General features: G+C 42.7%; 1 protein-coding gene across 7 annotated transcripts in view; it reads left to right on the top strand.

Moving 5' to 3' along the window:
- Positions 1–1249: 1249 nt before the first annotated feature.
- LOC120902875 (mucin-5AC) overlaps positions 1250–19355 on the top strand; it is a 159138-nt gene continuing 141032 nt past the window's right edge. For 4 of the 7 annotated variants that reach the window (XM_040311938.1, XM_040311944.1, XM_040311945.1 and 1 more), the window contains exons 1-2: positions 1250–1360; positions 3963–4534. The gene's annotated coding sequence lies outside the window, so the exon portion shown is untranslated. Of the gene's footprint in view, positions 1440–1463; positions 1484–3962; positions 4535–19355 lie in introns of those variants that run through there. The other 3 variants (XM_040311940.1, XM_040311941.1, XM_040311942.1) reach the window with 3 other exon arrangements.

Below are 19355 nucleotides of genomic sequence, written 5' to 3' on the forward strand. Positions count from 1 at the left end.
ACATTCCTCTCCTGGTCATGGGAGGATTCTGGATAAGCCAGTTCGGTTAACCAACTTAAGTTCTTTGACATGAATATTTTGAAATTACCATCTTACATTCAATCAATAAACAAATGATTGTTTAAAAATATCTTATTTTTAATTTCATTATAGAAACACTTTCTAACTGCATTATTTTCCTCAGAAATCGGGACGGGGTTTAACAAATCGCACTGTATGTTTTTGATTGAAAGGTGATTTACGAAAAGTATGATAAATACGAAGTAGAATATTACAGTATGGTAATTCTTAAACAAAAATACAATTATTTAAAAAAATGACTTAAAAACATAACAAAAACATTTAAAAATCCACAAACGAATATGAGAGAAGTAGCAGTTTTCTTTAAATATTTGTCAATATTAGATGTCATTCTGGATATCTACAAAGGTGGATACAAAAGTGTTTTAACTTCTACAACTTATCAGCCTACTGCCACGAAATTTCGTATGTATTTACTTCTCCTGATTAATGGTTTCAAAAAATAGATAAAAATGTTAGAAGTTTCATGTAATAGGAAAAAGTCAAAACGCTTGCCTAATAACAATGCAACATTGCAAAAATACATTTTGGAGCATATCGAATGAAAATGTAAATTTCATTCATTTGATTTTTTAAATTTGGTATGCTAGGCTCCGAGGTTTTATATTTGATATTTGGTCCAGTCTTTCCTAGAGTTACGCGAATTCTCAATTTTGACAGCTCATTAGTCAAATCAGCATAAATTTGCCAACAAATGTAAAAAGCAAAATATGTTGAATTATTGTTGTAAGTTTGAAATAGCTAAAACAACAGAAATAACAACATTTTCTATTCGATTTGTATTAACTATGTAATTTAGTCCATAAGATTGCTAAATTTAATTAAAACTAACCATTTATCAACAATATTCTGGCTGAAAAACGTGAAATTCGAGATACGCAAAAATATGAGATAAGCGAAAATCTCCGGAACGCATGATTCTGTGGGAAGACTATATGCGATACTAAATGCATGTGTTAGTAAACGCGTCCCAAACATTCACTTCGCTAGTTCAAGCAACTAACCCTGTAATTTCTCCAGAAATTGGTATTAAGAGAGAAGTCCGCCAATTGGCGAGAGCCAGCCAAAAAGAGAGCGCCTCTCACGAGCGTGGTTAAAAATAATTGCATCTCGAACTGCCTCACAGCAGAGACAGCAGCTGACTTGCCGCTGCTCTCAGTTTGAACAGTGAGCTCGGTCGTGAAGGTGGTGCACGCGTGTCCGTCTATCAGAGTGCTGTTATTGCGGCCGTACTGCATCTGCCTAATGTGCTTCGGTTCTATTGTGCCCGGTTTATAGAGTGGGTATAGCGAGGGAAGAAGTGTTTCACGCGTCTCAAAACAATACACCAAAACGATTCCCTTCCCTCGGCATTGTCGGTGCGGTACACCAAACGTTCTTGGCGTGAGCACAAACAAATGGTGTACGTTGTTGGAGTGAGTCGCTGCACGAGCGGAACCAGATTGGGTGTTTTGGGGTGTGGAAGCTACTGTTGCCGTCTTGTGCAGTGTGTTTGAAATTGGGAGATGTATTTTATGCGCAAAAACGACACCGTATTGTTGTGAATGTGGTTTGTGTAGAAGGCAAGTTACTTCAGACGCAATGATTTTGCATGGAATGTCTTCCCCGCAAAACAACAAATACAAGTGCCTATGTAACGATCTGTAGCAATCACACCTTACCGAGTTGCGGTGTGTATTTGTGCGGCTTCTGTATACGACCGTTCTTGCAATTTGTGTTCTCCTGTGCCCAAACTCGTGTGCGTTTCATCCGTACACTTTCCTTCATCGTAGTTAGCACTGGGTTTGTTTGACAGATGTGTCAAAATTAGTATTTTTCAAAATACACACACACACGCACGCATATCCGTTCCCATCTTCTCCATGTGTGCTGTGCTCCAGTTAGCAACGCAAAAAAAGCCGTCATCAAACTCACCGGTGACCCTGAGCACACGGAAGCTGCTACCGTGGTGACAGAGAGAGAAACAGAAAGAGCGAGAGAGAGAGCACGCGGATAGTGTGCAGTGTACGCTACCGTGTGGGGGCTCTGTCTGCCTGTTTGCGTGCGTGCTTGTGTTGTTGATCTTCGTGCGAACGCTTCCCTCCGTACTACTATTTTGTGCAAAATTCTCTCAATGATATGAAGGAAGATTATTTTTGTTTGGTTTGGCTCTCCTGCAGACAGAGTTTCTTCCTGCGTTAACGCGCTCTTATCAGATGCTAATATTTCCTTCAAATTTAGAGCACAAAATCAGTACCGTGTGCTGCTGAGTTTGAATTAGGCGCATTTCAAAGTATTTATTGGACTGCTCTCGAAACATCGCACAGAAATTCCAGCAATTGTCTCCCTTGCTTGAATTTCCCTGCCAACTTGAAGCCGTCTTCCTTTATTTCCAGAAAATATCGCTACGCAAGCAAAGGGCGTATCAGCATTTCCTCTTTAAGAGCCACAGGGCTCTGTTTCCTGTCCCTTTTTTTAGCTAAAATCCCCGCCAACTTCCTGCGTCGGTAATGGACGCTTCCTGTCGCGGCACTCTCGTTCCGCGTTCTCCAATCCCTGCGTGGCCCCCGCAGTGGCTTCCCCCAAAAAAAGGGAAGACCGAATCCGCTAAGGGTGATTTCGGCTTCTGCTGCTGGGGTGGACCAACGGCAACAACAACAACAAGACACGCACACAGATCGCATTTTCCTCTCCCGTGCTCTCGCCCAGGGTACGCAGCAGCACGTACGCGCGTTACGCCAGTCGAAAGAGCGGAGGACGCCGTGCGCATGTGACGTTCCGGGCCGGGAAGAACCGCCTGGCGGCTCTGTTTTTCATTGATTTCATTGAATTTTTGTCACCTCCTGCCGGGTGCGGATGCTGCTCGCAATCGTTGCAGTGTTGGTGGCGGTCACACACACACACCAAGTGCGTTAGTGCGGCATTGTATGGGGCAAAGTGGGCATGTTGGATGTGTAGCTGCCAGCACAAGGACCCTTTTCCTTTTGTTTTTGGGGGACGAAATATTGCAATGATGTGCTCTCGAGGACTTTCGGGAGAGCGGAACACGGCACCATCGCCTCACCCATATTATCTTGCACTGCTGAGTGGTGTGCCCCGTGAGAGATTGCCTTCTCCTCGAATAATGGTTCCATTCTCACACGACACCGAAGGACGTTTTGGGCGGCATGGGTTAGTGCGTGGATGCGGAATTTCGGCACAAAGCTTTACGCAATGCCATTCATGCGTAATTCAGCCCGCTCCGGCTTTGCTGCTTATCATGCTCATTCTATTACATCTTTTTTCTATGCAAATCTCTCATCCGCTCATCACACTGGGGTGCGATGCTGCGACAAGAATCAGCTGACGTGTTTTCGCTTACACAAGCCTCTGTCAAAGCGTTTTGCAAACCAGCTTGCAGTTTTGTTTACGCCCAATTGCAATTCTGCGTTGCACCTCAAATAAACCGGTTTCTTAGCAGTGCTGTGTGTGTTTTTTTGTGCCTCTCGAATGTGGTTCCAATACAACGGCGGCTCAGCTGATGATTTCATAAAGCTTTCTCGAACGGTTGAACGAGTCAACTCCGGAAGGGAAGTGAAGTTGACGACCAACACAAATCAAATCTCCCGTAATGTAAACAAGTCGACCCACAAACACACGCAACGAAAGCAAGGGCAGAAGAAGCAATCACGCGTTTAACGAAGCGCAGCGTGAACAAATAATTAAAAGTGTCACCCCAAACACGACGCTGCCCGCTCACATCCATTTCCGTTTTGAAGGCTCCCCCTTCCGCGGTACCATGTTCCGTTGGTGGGGTTCTCGTCCCCCTCCCGTGACACATTTCTTGCAGTTCCGTTTGGTCCACGTTTGATAGAGCTCGAGTTTGAATAGTTTTTGTTTTACCTTCTCTTCTCCGCAAACAGCAGTTAAAAGTGTAAGTGTGTCACGTTAAGGTGCAATAACAGTAGCAACATCATCAGCAGCAGAAACGCAACTAAAAAAACACACACAATTGTTTGTGTATAATATGCAATTTACTGCAAAAGTAGTAGCGAAGGCAAACCCCGAGGTCTAACTGTGTGCGAGTGAGTTTTGTGTGTATGATAGAAGAATTTCAGCTAAAAGTGTTGATCGAAGCTCAGAGGGTCAGATCTGTGTGCATCCGATCTATGTAAATTTATGTAATTGGTATATGTAGTGGTAAAATTAAATTAAAAGTAAAAAGTGTGTTTGCGCTATTGTGTCACGTGTGTGTTATAAAGAAGGTAAATTCTCCAACCGGCTGTCGATGCATTTCGCTGTTGGTGTGAAATATTCTATTGTTTGAGTGTGTATTTGAAAACGTGTGGTGAGTGTGTGAGTGTGTGTACGGAATGTTTGGAAAGTGTGTGAAACTAAGTTCGTAAATTTGTAAATAAAATCAAGCACTAGAAACACCTTTGTCAGAATAAAACGACAGCTGAGCCGGGCGAAAAAAGCAGCAGTTTATAATCAGGTAGGTAAAACATGAATGATCTCTTCATAAAAAAAACCTATAATTATAATAAATTTTAAGTTTAAGTTTAAGTACAATTTCATTTTAATTGATAGAATGATTTCATTCATAAATAAGCAATATATATTTTTTGTTTTACTTTCATGGAATTGCTTGGACATTTCCACACTATTACATTAAAATGCAAATTTCAGGTGCCATTTGGTGTCGTATGTATGTAATAAATTTTTAATAGAAACCTCTTAACATTAGATTTTTTAAATTGTCATCGATGTAGTAGTATGGTTTTTGATAACCTCCTAACTTAAGGTCCATTCAGTGATTGCTTTGAAGTGAACGCGAATCAGAAGCAAAAGTATGGAACATTACACATCAATAAATATATTTTTTCATCTTCAATATTTTATCAAGTTTTCTGTACTTAAATACTTCATTTTATTTATTCATTTCATAGTTCTTTATCATTCTAAACTTTGAGTTGCTCAGACCTTAATTAATTTTTGTTTATTGTACGTAATTTAGTGCAATGATTTTAATATCTCACCATCACCTCCTCTCATGCACTGAACAAATCTTTAATTCAGGTGTTTTTGACTAATTTTTGCAACTTAATCAAAATTAAATTACTATTGCTTAATTTTGTAGCCCCGTTGAAAACTAATATTCTAGATGTCCCTGTTTATTGATTGAAAAACTAGACTCAATACAGCAAACAATAAGTACTCGTGTAAGGTTGTGCTATGTTTTTTAATGCTTATCTTTTATAGGCTACAATTAAACAATTCGGAAATCAATCCCAGAAGTTCCCTCGTACAATCTATAGGCTAATCAAACTATTAAAACCACAACTGTTTAATTAGATCAGCAAAGCACTGCCATAATCAACTACACAAATCGTTAACCCATCCCACCAAAAGGCTGGCAATTTTCTTTATTGCATCACCGAAACTTCAAACACTGTTTGCAACATAAATATTCATTTCAACGATAATTGCCCCGCTAACAGAACGCCTGGTGGTATCGCCTGTCGATTTCAGCTCCGAACACAATCTGGGAAGCCAATCACACCCAGTCGTTGTGTTGTCTACAAATTGGCACCGAGATTTGAGGATGATAGGCAGGCATAGAGCGAGCTTTCTCTACCGGGCTATCAAACGGCAGCGATAGTGGGGCATTAAAATAAACATAAAAATTGAAGCTAATTTAAAGCGTCACGATATCGCTATCTCGTGTGTATTGCATTGGTTTTTGCGCGTCAAACCCATGCGCTTTCAGCTCGAGCTTCAGTGGCCAGAGGCGTAACCTCAAATTGGCCCATGGGGGCCCCATGGATATTGTGGTTTTTTTGCAACCTTCCCATCTAACCACGGAACAGTAAGAAAGAGCCAAAACGTTAAAAAATCTGGAACACAGAAACGAACGACTATGAACGATCGCTTAATCGCAAGCGTTTCAATATTTTCTCTCGCTAGCAACGAGACGACCACCGCGACTCGTCCCATTCCCCTAACCCGGCAGCACACTCACTCCCTTCACTGTGCACACTGGTTCTTTATGCGAGTATCTATCTTTTCGCCGGATAGTTCAATCACGCTGGCGTTCGATTGACCTGAATCTAATCCTCCGCTCAAACAGCAGGGGAAAAGGAGGTGATTTTACTTTTCTATCGAAAAAAAACAACAACTAGCAAACCCTTTCCCTGTCGGCTTTTCTGCAGTTGCTTTTGGTTTGGGGTGGTTTCCTCGTTTCCCTCTGGCGTCTGACGTCTTTCATTCGAATTGTGCCATTCGATTTAGCGCTCATACACACACACAAAGTCCAATTTCAGTCCAGTTTAGTGTATAGTTGATCGGAAAGTGTGTAATGGTAACGTTAGGATAAGCGGGGAACGGTGGGTACTTATCAAACGGCGACATTAACCGCAACGAAAACCGCCACTGCTAAGGGCAGCTCAGGGTGAAAAAACGAGGGGCACCAATGATTGAAAGTAAGGCAAGACGCTCACGCGCCTTTTACAAGTCTTTTTTTTTTAGTGTGTGAATAGATACCGTCGCAAGGCGGTCGAGATTTGCAGCTGCAGTTGGGCTGTGTAGGAGGTGGCGTTGAGGACGCGTGGGTTCTACGCCCGTACACTGGTGCGGCCACTTTGGAAAGGTCTGCGAGTGGTGCGTTTTGGTGTACTGTACAAGCATTAGTTGGCGATTTCTTTTCGGGCCTGGGTGGACACGGTGAAGTAAAAACGGTCCAATAATAGTTGAACGCCCTATTGCTCGGAAGGGAGTGGTGTTATTTTGTATTCAAAATTTATGTTCGAACAGTTTTTAGAAAAATGTAAACTTTAATCGGTATTTACACAATATTACTTCTAAGCTTTGAATGCTTAAGAAAGGCCAAAAGCTGCTTATTCTTCATTAGCAATCCTCATTATGGGATCAGCTCTTTCAAAGCAAAGACATATAAATCTCCCACTTTCGGAGGCGCTAATGAGTCATGAGCGCTGCCTCACCCCAAACGGAGCCCATGTGGGCGAACTCTTAAGCTGCGCCGAAAAATGCTCAGTTACTCAACAGAGAAGTTAGTCACTTGACGGTGCCTCCACCGGCAAGTGTCTCCCAAGTATCGCAAGCACATGAATAATGCTTCTTAAAAAAAATCTACCATATCTTTACGATACCTACACGCGAGAACGCACATATTAGTGTGACATCATCCGCCCTGAGTTGTCGGTGATTTTTATCGAAACAACCCGAAACGGACGTGAAAGCAAAAACGAACTAACAAACAAAACCCGCGGAAGTGAGCGCGCGTTTGCATCGTTAGCCGGCAGCCGCCGGTTTGTTTTGTACCGCCGCGTGGTGATGAGTTGGCTTTCAGTAACAATAACATTGAATGATTCCATAATTATTATGATTTTATCAACAGCCTTTTGTAACGCGGTGCTGTAATGTGGGCGGTAATGTGATAACTATTTATGTAAAAGATGTAGCTCTCTATTGTAGGATGATTATTTTATGTTTTTTGAATCATTTTGTTTCGTTCAGATACACATACGTATCTTGGGGCTTGGGTTGAAGTACGCATTGTTACGATCAGGAATCCTTTTCATTGATTTTTCGTTCAAGTATATTAAAACGCATTGCTTTATTTTTATTGTCAACTTAAATGCTTCGGTTAGAATTGTACAGAAAAAAAAAAACATTTTATTCATTTCTTCTTGCTTTTTAGTGATATATGGCATCACATATCAACATTCACTTCTCGCAAAATTTCTGAACAAGCTCAAAAGCGTTAGGCTTATTATTACTTAACTCTAGGTTTACCGGCGTCTCTTATATACCTATCTCTACGGACATCCTCTACGGTCAATTTGACGGATAGATAAAAATACGTATTTAGATTGGTTAAAACATGTAAAACCCTTTTTTTTATTAAAATTATGAATAATTTTACTTAAGCAGCACTGCCAAAGCCGTTCATTCTGAATAAAAAATGAATCATTTATCTTGTTTTTGTTTCCATAAAAAAATTCTGCATAATGCTAATTTACTGAAACAGTCGATATTGTTTTACCGAACACATGAACCGATAGCTTTTCAATGCCACATTTTGACCGATGTCCGCGGGAGTTTCGAAAAACACGAGGAATAAGTTGATCAGCAGTTCCGTTTGAGACCACTTTATTGAAATCATTTATCAAGATTTTTTATGATAATAAGTGGTTTATAGTTCTCTTTAATTTTTACATTTATCTTTGTTGAAAAATTTACATTTATCTTTGTTAACCACCTAAACTAAATGTAACCAACCCCCTCTCCCCGGCAATTTGACGGGCTCCGTAGAGATTTGCATCTGAATATCATCTGCATCATATGAAAATCTATGAAAGTTATGAAAATGAAACTTATGCTACAAACTCAAAGTATGTTATGATAAATTTACGAAAAGTAAAATTCAAGATTAAACAAAAGGTATTTTTAGTATTTCGCTTCAAAGTTTTAATTCCGTCAAATTGACAGGTTCCGTAAAGAGCTATTCTTGATATAACTGCTTTCACTTTATTACGAAAGTGTTATTAGTCGTGCTAACTAACAGATGTGTAGGCTCAATATGTAAACTAATCTGAATGTGAATGTGTTGTGTACTCACCACTCCAATCCGATTCCAGTTATTCTTAGTCCGATTCTGACTCTGAATCCGATTTTGCCAGAGTCGTCCGAATTCGTTCGGCTGGAGTCGCCGTCGTGCGGAGTCGGAGTCGTAAGGTGTCGGAGTCGTCTGCAATCGTCCGGAGTCGTCTGACCGTATATAGGACTTTCTATGATTAGGGTTTCTACCATCGTCTCGAGTCGTATCTGACTCTGGGCGACTCCGGTGGACTTTGACTCTGGATGACTCCGACTCCGGACAACACTGACTCCGGACGATTCTGATTCCAGACGTCTTCGAATGCTTCCAATTCCGGATGACTCTGACTCTGGACGACTCTGGACGGTTCTGGCCAGAACCGGATAACACTTGTCGGACCCATCTACCGCAGTCGGTTCCTCAATTTTAACCATCACTAGTCCATACACCTCTGAGTGGATAAACGGACTTGAAGCAATCAAACGAAAATTCACTCGTTTCGATGTACGCAAGATAGGCTGGATTAACGAATCTGAGTTACCTTCTTATAGTGAGTGCTGTAAACTATTAGGACTTGAGAGTCGGGAATTTCAGCGACATAAAAATCAGGCCACGTTCATTGCTGGATTACTATAAAGAACTATTGACGACTCTTATCTGCTAGGAGAAGCTTGGATTTACTATACCCAGACTCTCCGCCTAGCATCAATAAACCCTGCACGTTACATGTTCACGTACAAATCACGATCGTAACGCTCCTCTTAAGCTGCTGTTAACCATGATTGGCAGTTTCAATGAACATTTGTCTCAATTCGAGTTCGACATGTCCTTGTCTTCATTCAAAAATGTGTTATGCTTGTTGTTCCCATAAGTTATTGCGTAACCGTGTCTTTGTTATTTTAACCTGTATCATTTTCTGTTGTATGTTGATGTTCTTTAAGCCGTTTTCGATGTACGATTGAATAAACAACAATAATAAAATCCATTTCGTTCAACGAACTCAGTATATCCCCATTTGTCATGGTTGTAGAACATGAAATATTAATGATTAAATCGCGTTAAAAATGACTAATCCATGTTAGAATCAACATGTTGCTCACATTTTACAGAGTTTCGAGAGTTTTCCATACTATGGAAAACTTCAATAGCATAAGGCAATCATCGGCAATTTTGATGGGTCAAAAAACCAAATTCTGTAAAAATACTCGTTGTATTCTTCTTAAAACTCAGTTAAATATGTATCGTTATTGAAATAAATGAAAACACAAAATGTTCGTTCGATTATTAACTTCTCTCGTTTGAAGAACTTTCGTGCAATTCTGTTTTTTTTTTTACTGCCATCGACATTGAAACACCTTCATTTCCTTTCCTTCATAAACGACGCCCCTGTGCGCACGGTGGTTGCACGGTTAGGTGGTATCGCATCGCACGAAAAACAGCGCTCGAAGGGCACCGGGCTGTAAATAGGTGCATTTGCCATTTGTACTATGAAACCCCCTGCCTGCAGTGAGTTTCCCATCGAAACACACCGTGCATCATCATCGTCGTCGTCCGTAGTCGAAGGGCAATCGTGGGCAAACGTTCAAACGAAACGTGCGCGTGGGCGAGAATGCCTCACAACATAAATTTCGTAGCAGCTTGTTTCGTGTGTGTGTATTATTTGTCCAGACAGTTTTGTGAAACTATGAGAAAGAGAGAGAGAGAGAGAAGTGGCCCTTGGGCAAGCCTCTTCTTCCCACCACAAACCACCACACTCTAAATAGCGCGACATTTAACGCATCGTGTTTCATCGTTCGGCATCATTATCCTCCAACTCACCTCCCATCGCCGTCGTCTTCTTCGATTGAATCGAAACCTTTCAGACTCCTCCAAGAGAAAAAAAAGAATGCAGCTCGAGTGAGGGTGAGCGTTGGTTCCCTTCGGTCAACTTCTCGCTTGGCCGTCGTCAGCTGTTACCACCTACGTGCTGCTGTGCCAGTGTTTGGGAGGGGGATCGTATTTTATGTGCACCCTTATGTCTTGCGCTGCATCTCGGGTGTATTATGAGTGAAACGTGTGCTGTCTCGAGTCGAGCGATGCAATCCGTGTGTATGTATGTGCGTGGTTTGCCTTTGATCCGGCACGATCAGGGGACAAATCGTCTTCTTTTCCGCTGTCGCAACTCCAATACCGTTTCCCCCGTTGGCACGCGACCTCTGTAACGCCGGGAGCGTAAAATTTGTCACAACACACAATTCCACCCATCCCCTTAGTGCCACACTACGGTAGGTGTCAGTGTGTGTGTGTGTGTGTGTGTGTGACGCAAAGTTAATAGCTTCTCGAGCGAGCGAGCGAAGGGACAGTGAAATGCATACAAAACCCATCGTTTCCCATCGTTCCCGAACGAGCCGAAAAACAAATTGACTTCTACGCTATTTGCACTTGGTCATGGGAAAGGGTCACACAACATAGCGAGGGTGTCATCTGCTTTCTCATCGCTCAGATGCGATCAAAATCATCGTGCCGGCTGCAATCGCAGCGGAAAAGCGAAACACATAAATCGGCTCGTTTAGGAGGGGGTTGGGGCGTTGGAAAAGAGCTATCAAGCAATCGTGGCTCATCGGAACAATTACATGCGCTGCGCGGCAAAATGTAAACGGACGAAGGAGGCACCCATCCAACAACAAAGGGCGCTACAGAAACGGAGTTTCGTAACGTAAAATCGTGCCCATGTTGTGTCTGCACGAAACTTGGAAAAGCGGTTCCACCTAGTGCACCAAACCTCCAAACCTCCTCGGTTTGTCCATTTTGGGGCGCTTTATTTCTTCGCCGCCTTTGCTTGCCTCGCCACCTCATCTCAGTGTCAGTGGGAGTTTATTGTGGAACGCACGCGAAGGTAGATACTAGAATGGGATAAGACGCTAGACGCGGACACAAAGCGTTGAATTTGACGAAAGATGAAACCGAAAATACCAAAATGGATGGACATATTTTTCGAGTTCTCCCGCAGCGTGCGTCGTGACCCCTTGGTGTGTGTTCTTTTACCGTGGTGAATGATCGTAAAAGCGATCGAATGGTGGAAACACCCAGAAATAGATTGATTATATCGGTTTTATTTTCAAGTTGCTGCTATGCCACTGTACCAGCGCCAAATTTATGATCAGCTTCTTAAAGTCGTATTTTTAATTTAATTCTACCAGTCGCTGGTAAATGATACCCCCATCTGAATAATTGGGATAGTATTAGACGGTGGAAAAAAAACTTTTTTGTTCGTGAAATGATTATCCTGACATAAAGATACGACTGCAAGGAAAGCGATTTATAGAGACAGCTCCAACAGTTGAAATTGTAAAACTATTAAGGATTTAACTTTCACGTTACGAATCTTTCGTGCGCTTTGTTCTATATTACAGGGGATTTGGTAGGTATTGTGAAGTGTGAGTCTATAGTTTTGTGTGTATGCGTAAATTGGGTTTCTTGTTTAGCTCAAAGTCTTTAGTAATTTATTACTCTTTAAAACAGCCTCTAGTTTGCTCGGCATAAAGCATGTAAATTGGTTTAACCTCATTAAATAAAACGCATAACACAGCGAAGTGAGTGCCAAATGCAAACTGTAAATCACATATAAAATGAATAGTATAGTTTAGTACAGCTCGCTCCAAACGTGCTCTCGTCTACTTGCCAGCAGTTCTAGTGAATGTAAATTTTCACTGCCACAGTCACAATAATACATGAGAGCTGTTTGATACCTTTCGCTAGCCAGCAGGCTCAAGTACAGATTGTGCAACATGTTTTTGCTTTACGACTTTGCGCGCTCCGTTGACACATTGCAATCAGAGAAAAGTCAAATCATTGAACCTGCCGCGTAAGGCAGGACAAAATGTGTCACATAAATAAAAAAAAACAACACACGCATAAACGTGAATGCAAAATAAAAACCACCGTTTATTGCATAATGTGCTCAATCATTACCGACCAATGTGTAATAGCGCATTAATGCGATTCATTACGCTCGCTGCCAATTAAAATGTAATGCACCATGCTTGCGCGCGACTTGACGGGATTTTCGTTTCGGTTTTTTATCTGTGCAAACCAAACAAAAATGCGGTAAAAAGGGTGCTGAAGTTATTTCTCTCCCTCGTTTTTGCAACTGTAAAAATGCACCCTCGCTTAAACCACGAGGAAAGCCATGCCACGTGCCAATCACAAATTGTGGTGGCGCGTTGTTTGAGGAAAAGATTGAACCCCACCATAGAATGTGCAGTTTTCCTCATTGTTTACACCTTGTAGCTTATGGACGACAAGGAAAGGCAAAAAAAGACGAGAAAATCGTTTCCTATTTAAACCAACATTTTATTTTATTTTTCGATTCGATCTTTCCGGATGCGGAAGTGGTGCCGGCGGAAGATGTTGCCATGGTAAACAGAACTCTAAGCCAGTCTGTCCTCGTGCAAGCTATTGGGTGTAACATGCGATAAAAGGGTGAAGAGATCTTAATCCACCGCAAACACGTGCAACGCCGCTTCAATCTCATCACGACAATCCGTACACAGGCGGAGCAGTGCGAGGAACCGAGCGGAGGGTGCACAGCAAAAGGAAAAGTGTCCTTAAACTGTGTGCTTTTAGCGAAATGTTCCTCCATCATGCACGGTTAGCTGCACGAATTTGGAAAATCGGGAATTCAACATGAATGTTTGCTTTCTTTTACATTGTTTTTTTTTCTAGCAAAGTCGCTTGCTCTTCCTCTCCTATAAACAGAACACAAATGATACAAACAAATAACTTGTACTTTGTGCATGATTTCTTTATTTCCACCCCTGCATTGCGTGTTGAGATGGGCAACAGACAACTCCGAATGATGCATTGGGTGATTATGTTTTGTTTCGCCTCTTATAATTTTTCTTACCCCGAACCATGGCAACACTGCGGCACAAGCACAAGATTTGTAACGCAAAATCTAACGAAGCGGAAACAGCAACCGAACACAGTCTTCTCTCTTTCTCCTAGGGATGCCTTTGGTTTTGACGTTTCTTATCAACATTGCGCGTCCCCTGGTCGTGCAGTTTCTCCTGCATGCAGATCGGCTTGTATGATAATGTTTGTTCACCCTCCGTTCCCTGGTGCGCTGTCTAAGTAAAACAATACGTACGCATTTTCGCATTTACTCACTGAGATGTGAGGTTAATTTCTTCATCACTTTGCATTACGATTGCTTCTGCTGACGTACGTTAGGTTCCTGTATAGCAGGGCCCTTTAGACATACGATATAATCATTGCTAAAAGCATTGCTACCCGACTAGGATCTTCCCGGATCAGTTCTTCGGTTGCCGAAAGCATGGAAGGAAGTTTCAACGGCACGTGTGTGTTCCTCCCTATCTTTTAGTTGAGTCGAGTTTTCTATACCAAGGGTTTTTCATATTGAGGCTTGTGGTTTGGAACAGTATTGCAGAAAAACATGCTGAACTAGGCAGGAAAACTCTCCTAAAAGATTGCGGGTTTGGCACGGGAAGTAAACGAACTGGAAAAGGTATGGTGTGTGTCTTGAGCACTCGAGCCCCAAAATGGATGCTAATGTCAAAAACAAATACTGCCGGATGTGTAAATGAAGGATTAATTTAAGAGAACAGACTGTACGGGGGAGGGTGTTAGAGCAGGGAAACAGATTTGCTTGAAAGGATAGTTTATGTTTAGGTTTTTGTTGCAGAATTTGCTGACGTATGAGTCGACTTTAGAGCGAGATGTTGCCTTCGATGGGTTATGTAAGGAAATAAAGTATTCTTTGGAGAAACAAAGTGCGATTTATTTCTCAATCTTTAAAATCAAAGTTGCCTTATGCCTTTCAGGACTCTGCCCTAGCACTGATGGTAGAGAGTGCGAGAGAGACATACCTGCATGGCTTTGTGTTTATGGTTGAAGCAACAAAACGCACGGTCAAACGAAACCTATCGTGCTGCAATGATTTCTGCTCAATTACGGTCAATCAACACCATCTCTCCTGCCGCCCTGTCTTTGCTGGTCCGAGCCCCCTACATCGCCATGCAACGTGAGAACCCTTCCGAAATCAGTCAACCAAGCATAAGGGTTATGTTGTGCTGAAGATGTTGTGCTGGCTGTTTACGCTACGCATATTAATCAGCTGCCAATGTGTGGAACACGAAAACATCCCCACTATTGATGCGAACGAACGGGGGGATTGATTGTTGGTAGTTTCTCCGGTTTCCTCAAACGTCTTACTATCTTTCCCCCTAAGTCGCCTTTTCATCCCCCGTGCCAGTTGCTATCGAAATTAATCGTGTTCGGCCTGGCACAACCCCTTCGCACAAGCGTACGATTTATCGGTTCAACTTGACCGACCTCTTGGAGAAAGAACGCTTGTGTGTGTGTGCGCGCGCGTTAGGCGGTGCAGAACGAAACATTCCTTGCCGGCGGGTGAAAACTTTCAAAGAAGTGAAATAATTAGTCAGAACACCCTCAGACTCACGGGTGCACCGGAAAGGGTGGCGAGGGGGCCTTCTTCTCCTTGGCCAAAGGTGCTACTTGCTCGATCGAACACCAATTAACGTGTTGCGTGTTGGGCTTCATCCCCTGCGCAGGTTTCATCATGTTTTTGCGTGCGAATGCAATGTGATGGAAAACTGTGATGGCCAGCTGATGATGGTAAACTAATGCGAAGGCATTCTGCATTCTCCCTTTCGCTCGGTGGCCGCTCAGAAACTAATCGCATGTATACGGGTTCGGAACAGATGCAAAAACACAAATCCCCAGGCACTATGGGTGAGGACCGAATGATGATGATACCGTGGCAAAACGCTTAATCGGTGCTGTTTTTGCGCTCGAATTCCATCGATTTTCTAATGTTTGTTCGAGCAAATAACTGGAGCTGATGGGTGCATACATTATAAGTAAATTTCTACCTATCCCTGAAGGCAAGGTAATATGATAATGGTTCGGTGAAAGATGGTTTATGAAGGTCTGATTGTGTACTGTTTCGCTTCATAGTCAGATAATTCAGGCAATAAGCTATTGCATAGTAGCAAAACCGAACAGATGCGTTTTTTTTTTATTTCGGCGGAAGAAAGAAGAAAATGGTCAATCAGCTAAGTTTAACTCGATTATGCTATAAAGCCTCATAATAACAGTATTTAACCAGATCCTCAGTATTGGTCATGAACAGTTTTGTAATACATTTGTTCATGACCAATAGTTTTCAACCGGTACGGTCACTGGGATTTGAAACCTGATTCTGACTTTGAACCTAAGCTCAGTGTCACGCCTCTGTGCATCTTGTAGAACTGAGGACTCCATGGAACACTTTCTTGGTAGTCAGTCTTATAACGTGCCCCAGATATTTTATCATTCAGCATATCCAGTTCACCATAGTGCCTATTAAGCACAGCTCCACAGTCGATGTTCGTATACTCTGCTAAAGATGATCCCAAGAATGTATAGCTGAAAAACGCCAAAACTAAATCTGTAGAGGGCAGCTGGGTGATATATCTTACACATGTGCCTTTTTTTATTCTTTTAGACCTCAGGTGACTTGGAATCAGCGAAGTCAAAAACAATATTCAAAAACATGACAGTCTTACTAGCAAAGACGTTCAATAAATTTTAGGTTAAATGCAATGTCGCTGTGCCGCACACAAATAGTTAACCATTCGATATTTTTCCTTGTTCGAACCTCTACACTTTTGAAGATACCATAGCACGTGACGTAATTGATACATTACAGACAGTGGCTGTCATTATCGTCTCTCATGTCCATAAGAGTCTTTTAAATCTTTGTAAATTATGTTTTTTAAAAAACCACAAAAAATGATACATTTTAAAAGCGTTACATATTATAATGGACTCCAAACTTCTAGGAAAAATCAACTCACTTCAGATAAAGCGATCATCACGGACACAACTGTCAAAGTGGTCTTTCTTCTTTTACGCTTGGATGATAAAAAAAACTGTTCAACAAGCAAAGCAAAAACCTGTGTCTAAAGTACATCTTCATGGAACTACCACTCCACGTAGCCACTTTACAACCCGCCCCATTAGAGCGAACAGTACACAGAGTAAGTGCTACGAGTTTTGGGTAAGACACTTTTCGGTAAATGCAGCACAAATGCACACTGTGGCGCGGTGTGTGTTGTGTAACCTAAGAATAGCTAGGCTCCACCGGAACGATAGAGAAAAGACGAATGACAAATTTGTACACGCTTAGCGTTCCTGCGTTGAGGATTGGTTTCCAGCGAATTCTTACATCAAGCTCCCCTTTTTCCTTCGCTGCCCGACCCGCGTTTGCGTGTGTTCTTTCTATGTACCCCAAGTTTTGAGGTACCTTTTTTTAGAACGCCTGGTCTCAGTTCATCTTATTGCGTAGTTTGCTTTGTTTGTGCTCCATTTGTGCGATTCGTCGTTTGAGGACGTCTTTGAAGATGCTGTTGTTCCATGGACCAGCAGCAGCGAACTGTAAAGCAGCCGTACGTTCGGGCAGGCGACCATAATTTGTGACCTCTCTGCCGGGTGGTATCTCTGCTACCTATCCCCATTCCCTGTGTAAAGCGCAGTCCAGCGAACAACACGCAAACAAAGAACACGGAAGAAAGAAAGTAAAAACTCTTCTTTAGGAAAGCTGAAGAAGGCTCGATGGATGTTTTGGCGGGGCTTTGAGAGTCGGTGGGGAGACAATGGTGTGAAGAAAATTATGGTTGCCGCATTGCATGTCCGTTATGTATTTATAGAACTCTCTCTCTCTGGTCGGCTGTGACCATACTGCTTTGCGCGGGACTGTTGGGCTTCACATTTCCCCAGGCCCAGGAGATGGATTTTTGCTTCGAAAACTTCTGTCCAAGTGTCTGACTCCGATACAGCTCCCCAAGGTTGAGTTCACTCACGAAGTTACGAACGACACCGCAAGAGACACACGAAGTTGTCGAGCTGGGCTGGTACATTGGTGGTTTCGTGGCCGGAGCTTCAACCATCTTCTTATGTTGTCGCCCTGTGAAGCTTCTTAGGCACAAGGTGGTGCGGTTGACTGGCTGTGGTTTTTGTTTCATCTTTCAACCATTTGTAAGCTCATGATGCTAACCTAGGCTCGGTACGTATTTTTTGCGGTGTGACCGTGGGACAACCGTTTCGCAAGATCATGAGTTAGACATCGAGCGTCTATTCTCCGGGGTGGCCTTGAATGGAAAAGCAAAAGCAAAATCGTTGAGTTTTGAGGATGGTTTTATAATGTCATTGCTAACGACGAGTTCTCTTATAAATGTAAATGCATGGAAGAAGTTCATCGAAGTCTATGACTAGTTTGAAACTCGAAAAATATTTTTTATTGCAATCCTTAGAGCTTTTTAAACAACCTCGGTAATATACGTAACCAAGCATCATACCTGAAGAAAGATACTTAAGGCATCCAATAACAATGCTCAACGACCTATATCGAAATGTATTTTCTTTACCAGACTTGGCACTGCTTGTTGCATTGTATTTATTGTAAATTTTTCCCCCCAAAACAAATCGTGTCGATCGCCGACCGCAGATAAAGACATCTTTGGCAGCACACAAATGGAAATGCGCTAACGAACGGCCAAGAGCAGAAAGGTTCAACCACGGGGGATGGCTAAAGGTGCCCTCAGGCAAAACCCTTCATGACCGGCAGATTGAATTGTTTGGGGCAGGAAGGTTTGCCTTGTCCATGTGCTTCACCATCGCCGATCTAAATGTCCCGAAGAAAACCCTGCCTGCTCCAGTATTCTTCTGCTGCGAGTGCTTCCTCACCATTACAACTGCACCAAATGGTAACGCGATCAATAAAGAACGAAGGGAAGAAATACCTAACGGCAAAGACGGACTTACCGATAGCGCCCGCGCGATATTCTGAGCACGAGTCACAAAAAGCTTAAATTTATAGATCTCATTCTGTGGAATTCGAGCGCTCAGTCTTCGTCTTTAGCGACCACACCACGTGGACCTCTTGCACCAGACACACCGCTGCTTGTGGCGTTGTCCAACCGAAAAAAGGGTCCAACTCCAAACCCGCAGCCGTGCGGTGGTAAAGAAGTGCTCCAAAATCTGTAACAATCCCAAGGAGAGCGTTTGTGTGCAGAGTGCAGCGTCGGGGACCGTACCGGGCTTAGAGCCGGGATGAGCTTCAGTTGTTTATGAGAGGGTGCTAGAAGTGGAGATGATGGAAGTACAGATTCTCATGGAAAACTTGGCCCGCGAATATCAGTGGGGGTGGCAGGGGGTTCAAAACGGTGGTGACCACCATTTCGAGGGTTATAAAAGGCTTCGCTCGGTGGAGAAGTCAACCTGCGCACCGTAGGCATCAGTCTATTTGTTTTGTTTTTCTCGCTCGTTTCTATCGACCTTCTCGTTCGCTCTCTTTGCTGGGACGAAATAAAACCTTTTTTTTTGTTATGTTTGCTTGAAACCGAGCCTACTTTGGACTATTTTCAGCATAGCCGCGCGATGGTCGCTCTGGTCGTAATGAAAACCTAGGCACCGAGGGAGGTTTTCCGTAATGCGATAATACTCGTTGCTAATGGTAACGGTTCGCGGGCGGGCCTTCGAATGCCACCCGCCAGAAGAGTTTCTTAATTTGGGTGATTATTTCGTTGAATTATGGTTGGTGCTCAAGTGGGCTAGCTTGGAGATGGGCGCATCCTTCCAACCACACTTTCGGTGCTCGCCGTAAAGGGAGACCCCAATCCCCTGCGTTGCCCGG

This window comes from Anopheles arabiensis, chromosome 3, assembly GCF_016920715.1.
Source record: "Anopheles arabiensis isolate DONGOLA chromosome 3, AaraD3, whole genome shotgun sequence".
Lineage (NCBI taxonomy): Eukaryota > Metazoa > Arthropoda > Insecta > Diptera > Culicidae > Anopheles > Anopheles arabiensis.